We start from the raw sequence: 7,953 nt of genomic DNA, 5'->3' as shown, positions 1-7,953 counted from the left end.
TTAGAGGGAGGTAACGTTATCTTCTCCTGACCAGCCTCCCCCATCCTCCCCACGGGTCAGGTCACCTCAGCTTTTAGCTACTGCTTTCAGGGACCTTTGTCATCATTCCTGTCTAACCCCTTCTGAGCTAGAGCCCTGCCCGCCCCGACTCCCAACAGGAAGCGATCTTTCTGCTTTCAGGCGAGCCACACGCCTTCCAGGCAGCCAGCAGCTCCAACTAATTAGCACACGTGATGGGAATTGGAAACAAAGTCGCCAACAATAGGAGCGTGGGAACCCCGGCCGCGCCACAGTTCCAGCTCCCCTCCCCCGTCTTCTCTGTGCAGAACCAGGGGCCTCCAGGGCGGCGTCCCTGCGGAGGGTCATCCCGCAGTCTTGGCTCTGTGATGGTCAGAGCTCTTGCAAGATCCAGCTGGAGGTCAGTCACTGAGTGTTGATCAGAGCCAGAGAAGAACAACTGTTACCAAAAATCCTTGAGGCAGGTCAGTGTCCTGAAGGTTTAGTGACCCTGCTTTGGCGATGCCAAAGAGGCCAGCTCATTGTGCTAAGCAGAGGTACCGCCCTGTTCTTATGAGGCAGAGCTAGACTTGACCCAGTAGCCCCCAGGCCAGTGTCCCTAACCTGGGCACTCCTCACCTGGGCCTCTGTCCTGGGTGCCCCTCAGCTGGCTGGATGCAACTCTAGGCACTTGACACTCAATGTTCTCCTGTGTCAAGGTCTCCCTGAATGGCGGATAATGGAAACCTGCTTTAGTTTCCCAGTACAGGACATCAATGACTTAAAAAATTGAGATTGAATTAATATACAATCCACTCACTTGAAATATATGATTGGATCAGTTTTAGTGGTTTCCTAGATGTGCACAACAATCACCAGTTAGTTGATGGTAGAATATTTTCATTTCCTCAAAAACAAAATCTTGGTTGGTGGCCTAGGTCAGTAACACAGCACAGCATGGGCAAGACCCTAAGTTCAATACTGTCACATGCATGCATGCACCCACGTACGAACAAATTTCCAATACAGTAGCACACACACACACACACACACACACACACACACACACACACACACACACCCCTGGGACCTTCAGCTATCTCTTCCCATCTCTAGCGGTCTCACAGAGTGAACGCAGAACTTTATATGTCGTCTCTGTCATCTTCGTGATTAGTGTCTTTCACTTACCAGGTTCTTCAGGGTACATCTAGGTTTTGCTGCAAATCAGCACTTTTTTTCATTCCAATAATATTTCCCTACATATTCTACTACAATAATATTATGCTATAGGGATTTAAATCACATTTTGTTGATGGGTACTAGAATTGTTCCCACAATGTGGCCTTTAGGAAAAATGCTAAGGCGTTTACTGGGGCTTTCTGACCTATGCCTTCTCACGGGTAGATAACCACAAGTGGAGTTGCTGGTTTGAAGGTAAATTTGTGTCTGGCTTTTAAAGAAAGCCACAGGTAGCACCCAATGGCTCAGCATTCCCAACCACAATGCATGCTAGAATCTGTTTTCTTTTCTCCAGATCCTCATCAACACTGGCTGTTGACTGATCCTTTGACTACAGTCATTGTACAACCAAATACATGAAGTGATTTCTCAACTATAAAGTTAAAAAAAATTGGATGAGCCGTAAACTCTTTCCAGTGTGAATTTCTGAGACGTTCCTGGGAATAAGACCTGTGACCTGCACTGTACCGTCTAAAGGGATCATGATTGGCTGCTTACTATAGTAGCTGCTAAAAGCAACAGCATCATTGTTTGGGAGTGGCGGGCTGAAGTAGAAAGTTAATTATTTACAAATGTATTCCTAGCTGATGTGTGGAGTTGGACAAGAGTTCCCATATTAGGGGCTGACTGCATTTGATACTCTTCCACTCTACCTCTAAGCCCCAGTCTGTAGCAGGCAAGGTGTTCCTGTGTTGTGTGATTAAAAATGTCACTGTGTCATTTTACACATCAGTTGGCAGTAAATCCCTGCCCTCATTGTGTTGTCCACACATTGACTTTTCCTGAAGCTAGGCAGTTTATTCAGGGTTAAATTTTATTTAGCTGTGAGTATAAATTTGCACTGAGGAGCTATGATGCTTCTGTTGCATGACTTGCTGGGGATCACCCAAGGGACAGAATACTATCTTACTAGGTTAAGAGAATTCAGACCATGTGCTGTCTTTACGGCAGGGAAGGGGATAGGAGGACCCTTCATGGCCAAAAGATGATTGGGATTTGCATGTTTCAAATGTGTTTTATTCCCCAACAGGTATATTGCGCATAATGATTAAGTTGCCTTCCTTTTAAAAGAACTCACCTTTAGCTCTAGAGGCAAACACCATTCCTGAAGCATTCTCTCACTGATTCTGTGCTCTGTGAGGCCTTCTCCCACTGTCACTGAGCTTGTTTGGTGAAGCATTGGTTTTGCCGAGACTTTACCTTCGTTACATATCATAATCACCGGGAGAGTGTTATAGTGCATTTTTGCCAGACTCCAGTGCAAATTAATGAAATCCAAATCCCTAGAGATTTGTGTGTGTGTGTGTGTGTGTGTGTGTGTGTGTGTGTGTGTGTGTGTGTCACGGGGATGCTGAGATGGCGTCAACTTCAGTATTTTCTACCAGGCCCCTAATATTTTTAAGTGCAGAAGGGTTGAAGGTGGTCTCACTCACTGGGTCTCAAGGCGCAGTTTAAGGTGCAATAGCATCACCTGGGTATTCGACTGCAATGCAAGTCGACTGAAACTCCAGGACAGAAGGCATCGTTTTCAATTCTTTAACAATTATCCACCAGCTGGTCATGGTGGCACAGGCCTTTAATCTTAGCACCTGGCAGGCAGAGGCAACCAACTAGAAATAAGTATCCACCAATCTGATGTGCTCTGGAGCCTGAGGTCACTGGTTGCCACTATTCGACTTGACTTCCCGTAGGAGTTGTCAGAGGACTTAAATACTGACGTGTGGGTTCTGTCCCCAGAGGTTGTGCTCTCCGTTATTTTGTGATATGGCCTAATAACTCAAATTTTATTGTTTAGAAAAAGGATCCTGGATGATTCTAGAATGGGGTCCAGTTGCAAGCCGTAGCACTAACTTAAGCAGTTCCTAAAGCACATTCCTAAGCAAGGGGTGGCGGCATCCTTCGGGAATGTGTTTGGAAGATGAATTCTGGAGCCATCCCAGTTTGAGTCCCTGTAGATAACATTCCTGAGTCTGTATGATTCTGATTCTTGCTGCCTTCAGCACAGCACTAGCTTCTGAAATTGGGATACCTCTGTGTGTGTGTGTGTGTGTGTGTGTGTGTGTGTGTGTGTGTGTACCCCTCCCATCCATTATTTGGACCCCCATAGTTCATTATGAAGCTGTGGACTAGGCTGGCTGGGGTGGCACATACCTTTAATACCAGCAGAGGCAGGTGGATCTCTGTGGGTTCAAGACCAGCCTGGTCTACAGAGCAAGCTGGAGGTCAGCCAGGGCTACATAGTGAGACAAAGGAGCAATTAACCACAAAACAAAAAACCCACTGTGGACTACAGGCATCAGAGGAGCAGTTTCTCTGTCTATATAATTAATATATATTATTAAATTCTACTATTGCCATTGTAATGCACACTTTAATTCTTTTGCTTTTGTAGATTTGAAGGAGGCCTCGTCTATGCTTTTATCTTTCACTTGCTCATTTATCTGGCACTCAAATATCTGAGCATTTCATTTGACACAGGAAGACAATGGTTTCCTTTATTGTCTGTGGAACCCTTCCCATGGGAAATTTATTTTGAGAGTCACAGTTTCTCAAGATAGGCAGCAACTTTCTTAGACATCAAACTCCAACCGTCACCACTGGAACTATACCCAAATTCAAATGGCTTAAATTGGGAATTTAACACACATCCCCAATTCCTTGGGAAAGACCAGGTTCCTACCATTCCAGAGAACAGGGCAGATCTCAAAGCTACACAGTTGAATATTGTGTATCTCAGGATCTCTGGACAGACAGAGTCTAAGCAACTTTGTTTCCTTCAGAACTTTCCCGTTGGAGCCAGGCTCTCTACCAGCAAAGATAAATTGTTTCTTAAAACAATGGATTGCGAATGTGCTCCTTGGACCCACCAGTCACCTTAACTTCCTGCGATGCCTGCTAGATGCTTGTAGCCACTGTTTGAGGGCTAGAAAACAGAAAGTGATTTGTTTTACTTGGTTTATTTATGGTAGCCCAGGCTATCCTAGAAGTTACTACTGTTGCCCAGGCCAGCCTCAGACTACCAAATGTGAGGATTACAGGTGCCTAGTATGGAAATGATTTTCGAGGCAGTTACTTCTATCCACTGACAGCTGAGTGTTGCTCAATGCCCTCTCACAATTCATTTCCCATGTTCTTTCCGTCCCTGGAAACAGTCTTCATCACACTCACCCACAGATCTCAATACTAGGACTTTCTTCTGTTAGTCATTTTAAATCATCTCGACTACAAGCAAGTGCAGACTGGAAATCCCTGGCAGTTTCTGGTCTAACAGATAATTTTACTTAGTTCACTTCCTTGCCCACAGGGCTGCATAACTCCTGTCTCACCGGGCCATCCTTCCTCCTGCCTGTTTACCCTGTGTCCTTTCTCTACCAGGCCCAGATGACCACATCCTCTCCTTTTCCTGTTTTGACTCGACAAAATAAAGATAATAAGATCAAAGGCATCAACTTACTCTTGACCTGTTGCATCAAAACAGAATCTGAACCATTCTTCTTTCTTCCCACCATCTAAACATGAAATTCTGGCTTGCATTGAAATAAAATTGTGACTCAGAGACCACATATGCACACACACATGCACATATACACACACAAATGCAAAGATACACACACACACACACACACACACACAGAGAGACAGAGACAGACAGAAACAGAAAGACACAGAGAGAGAGAGAGACAGAGACAGAGAGAGACAGAGAGAGAGGAATGCCAGTGAACATGACTGTGATGTGCTCTCGGTTTCTAGTGTGTTTACTTAAGAATGGCAAACTCCACAAGGCAGATTATTTAAACTATTCTAAATTATTTAAATTATTCTAAATAATTTGTAGAAAACACTTACCTATTAGGAAGTAGAATCTTGTATATAAATGTGTTGGTCAGAATTGTCGATTTGATGAAATTTATAACCACCACAGAAACAAATCTCTGGGTTTGCCTACAAGGGATTTCCTAGAGGAGGGTGCTCGCCCTAAACATAAGCAGTGCCATCCAATGGTTGGGGCTTCTTGAATAAAGAGGGAAAGTGAACGAACATAAGAACTTATTGCTTTGCTTTCTGAAGTGGGCACAGTGTGACTGGACACAGTGTGACTGGCAACTGGCTTCCCCTCTATCTCCCCACCATTTGGCCTGTTCCCTGGAACTGTGAGTCAAAATAAACACTTTTCCTACCAACTGCTTTGGCTTGGATATTTTGTCACAGCAATGAATTAGGTAACACAGAGAACATGGGTCAAGTTAAGATGAATTCTTCCAATTAGATTTCAAGGAGAAAAACAAAAGTTCAATAAATGTTGCAAATCAGAAATCAGTAGTATGGAAAGAGCAAATCTTTATGTTCCGAACCAAGTCTTAGAGGAAACAAAGATAGTAATGAACTGAGTATAAAAATGTTAACATGAGCCAGTTAAATTAAGCAGCTTACAGAAAACACGTTGTTTTCCCTAGCCACTAAATATTAAAGAAACTCTTGAAACTGGGTACAAAAATCCTCCAAGAGACAGGTTTTACAGACAAATCATGAAATTCACAGAAAACTATACTTATAGGATATGTATTTAACAATTCTGGACACGAGTTCTGTTTTGTGATGTAGGCCTTAAATCCAAGCAGAAAGTGCTTGGTTAGCACTATTGGTACCACTATTGCCTGAGTGGATATATCTTGACAGGCCAGGAGCTATGCAGATTACACAGTTCAGAGTTGGGTAGAGCTAATGATTAATTTTCTTCTCCAAGAAGCACAAATATAAAATTTCAACAGTAAGGAAGCTATCCAGAGGGGTGACATTTCCAGATCTGCACCAGCCTGATTTCCTGTTCTCTGACTTAAGTCCGTGGTGTCTTCAACAATAGGGTCTTATCATCAAGTTCTGGAGGAGAACTGGGAGCAATGGCAGGAGCTTGTAATGATTGTTGGGCATTCTATGAGACTCCTCTGACCAATAACGTCAGAAGAGTGTCTCATTCCTGGTACTTCGATTACCTCTGCTGTCTAGGAGGTCAGCACCCACCCCCATTATAGGCTAAATCCACTGAAACTCTTTTTTTATATATGTATGTGTTTCTGAAAATGTCCACAGCATGTTTTCACATACTTGTCCCCCAAAGGTTTCTAGTGTTAGCTATCCTTCCGCATACTCCCAAAGGTGGGTATTTTAAATAAAAAAATTTAAGGACCTCCCACAAAGGCATTGCAGGTATGTCTGCTGTGTCACATGTGTGTCAGTAGGTGGCATGGAGGGGACAGGTTATGTCTATGCTGTGCTCTGACCTATGAACATCTGAATGATTGTTAGTTTAAACATTCCCTGAAACATATGAGTCTAAGAAGACTACTAGTCCGGAGTCAGGCAGACCTGGACAGGTTCCCAGGATGGGAGCAAGCAGAGACTAGAAGAACCCCTCCTTGGACTGTTAGGTGGGATTGAGCCTGAGACGGATGAACCTCTAAGTCAGTAGGGCAGGCCAGGTGAGGAATGAGCCCAAGATGACCACCAAATGGGAGCTGTGGGGCATGGACAGGGAACTAGTCTGCAAGGGCCACCAGTCTGGCCATGTAGGCCTGAGGGGGGGCAAACCATGTCCAAGATGACCCCTGCCCAGAGCCATAAGGCACAAGTGGGGCATAGCATGCCTGAGGTGACCCCTAGTTGCTAAGAGGAGCAAGTGAGTGGTGGAGAAATGGAAGAGAGAGAAACAGAAGAATGAAGAGAGGCAGAACGGGAGACTGGAGGGTAGTGAGGAACAGCCTGAGGTGAGTATCCAGTGATGCCACCTGGGACCGTGGTGGGTCCTGGACTGTGCTGACACTGGCGGCCATGTCTGAGTCTGTGGCTTTGCAGTATCCGAGGTCTCCATGACATAGGGCAAGAGCAGGGTACCCAGGAGGCCCAGTGAGGGCCCAGTATTGACAGCAGCACAAGTCAGAGGCCTTGTACCAGTCACTGCAATGAACATCTGCAAGCACAGACGTATGGACAAAAGTGTATCCTGTGGGACACACTGTGACACACTACAGCTTCCACAGGGAGATTTTTGTTTTTCTCTGTTGGGTTGCAAGGGTGGAGGTAGGTAGGAAGGGAGGGGGAGATGCATGGAATTAGAATTCATGAATGTGAAATTCACAAAGAACCAATAAAGGTAGCAAACGACAACCACCACCACCACCACCACCACCACCACCACCACCACCACCACCAAAGGAAACTTTAAAGGAGAGGGATTGTGGCTCATGTCTGAAATCCACACTCAGGAGGCTGAAGCAGAGAGTTTAAGGTTAGCTGGACTATATGCTGAGTTCCAAGTTAGCCTGGCTACCATGCGAAATCCTGTCTCAGAAACAAAACCCCCAAAAGTTACACTAACTGTTTGTCATCCTGACTGTGCAGGGACTAGGGACTGAGGTGATGGCATGATTGCACACAAATGCAGGGACAAAGTGAACTATCCTCAAGCCAAATATATTGTTTTACAAAAATGATAACATGTTTAAAAATGTATGACACAGTCAGCCAATTCAATTTTCAGTTTTTATACTTTTCCTCACATGGTAGAAATAAATTAATTTTATCCTTCAAAGGCCTGAAGGTGTGGCTTAGTGGTAGAGTTCTGAGCTAGCATGTACAAGGCCCTGGATTTGATCAGGTATGGGGGCATGGCGGTGTTCACCAATGACCGAAGTCCTCTTGAAGGTTTGTCTTGGTCAGTGT

General features: G+C 44.7%; 1 non-coding gene across 1 annotated transcript; it reads left to right on the top strand.

Annotated features, from left to right (window-relative positions):
- Positions 1-6,419: 6,419 nt before the first annotated feature.
- LOC116897589 lies at positions 6,420-6,550 on the top strand. Its single transcript, XR_004387592.1, has one exon. It is a non-coding gene; the product is annotated as a small nucleolar RNA SNORA17 (small nucleolar RNA).
- The last annotated feature ends 1,403 nt before the right edge of the window (positions 6,551-7,953 follow it).

Source organism: Rattus rattus, chromosome 3, assembly GCF_011064425.1.
Source record: "Rattus rattus isolate New Zealand chromosome 3, Rrattus_CSIRO_v1, whole genome shotgun sequence".
Classification (NCBI taxonomy): Eukaryota; Metazoa; Chordata; class Mammalia; order Rodentia; family Muridae; genus Rattus; species Rattus rattus.
Note: the sequence above shows the minus strand (reverse complement) of the source record. Positions and strands in the feature narration are given on the sequence as shown.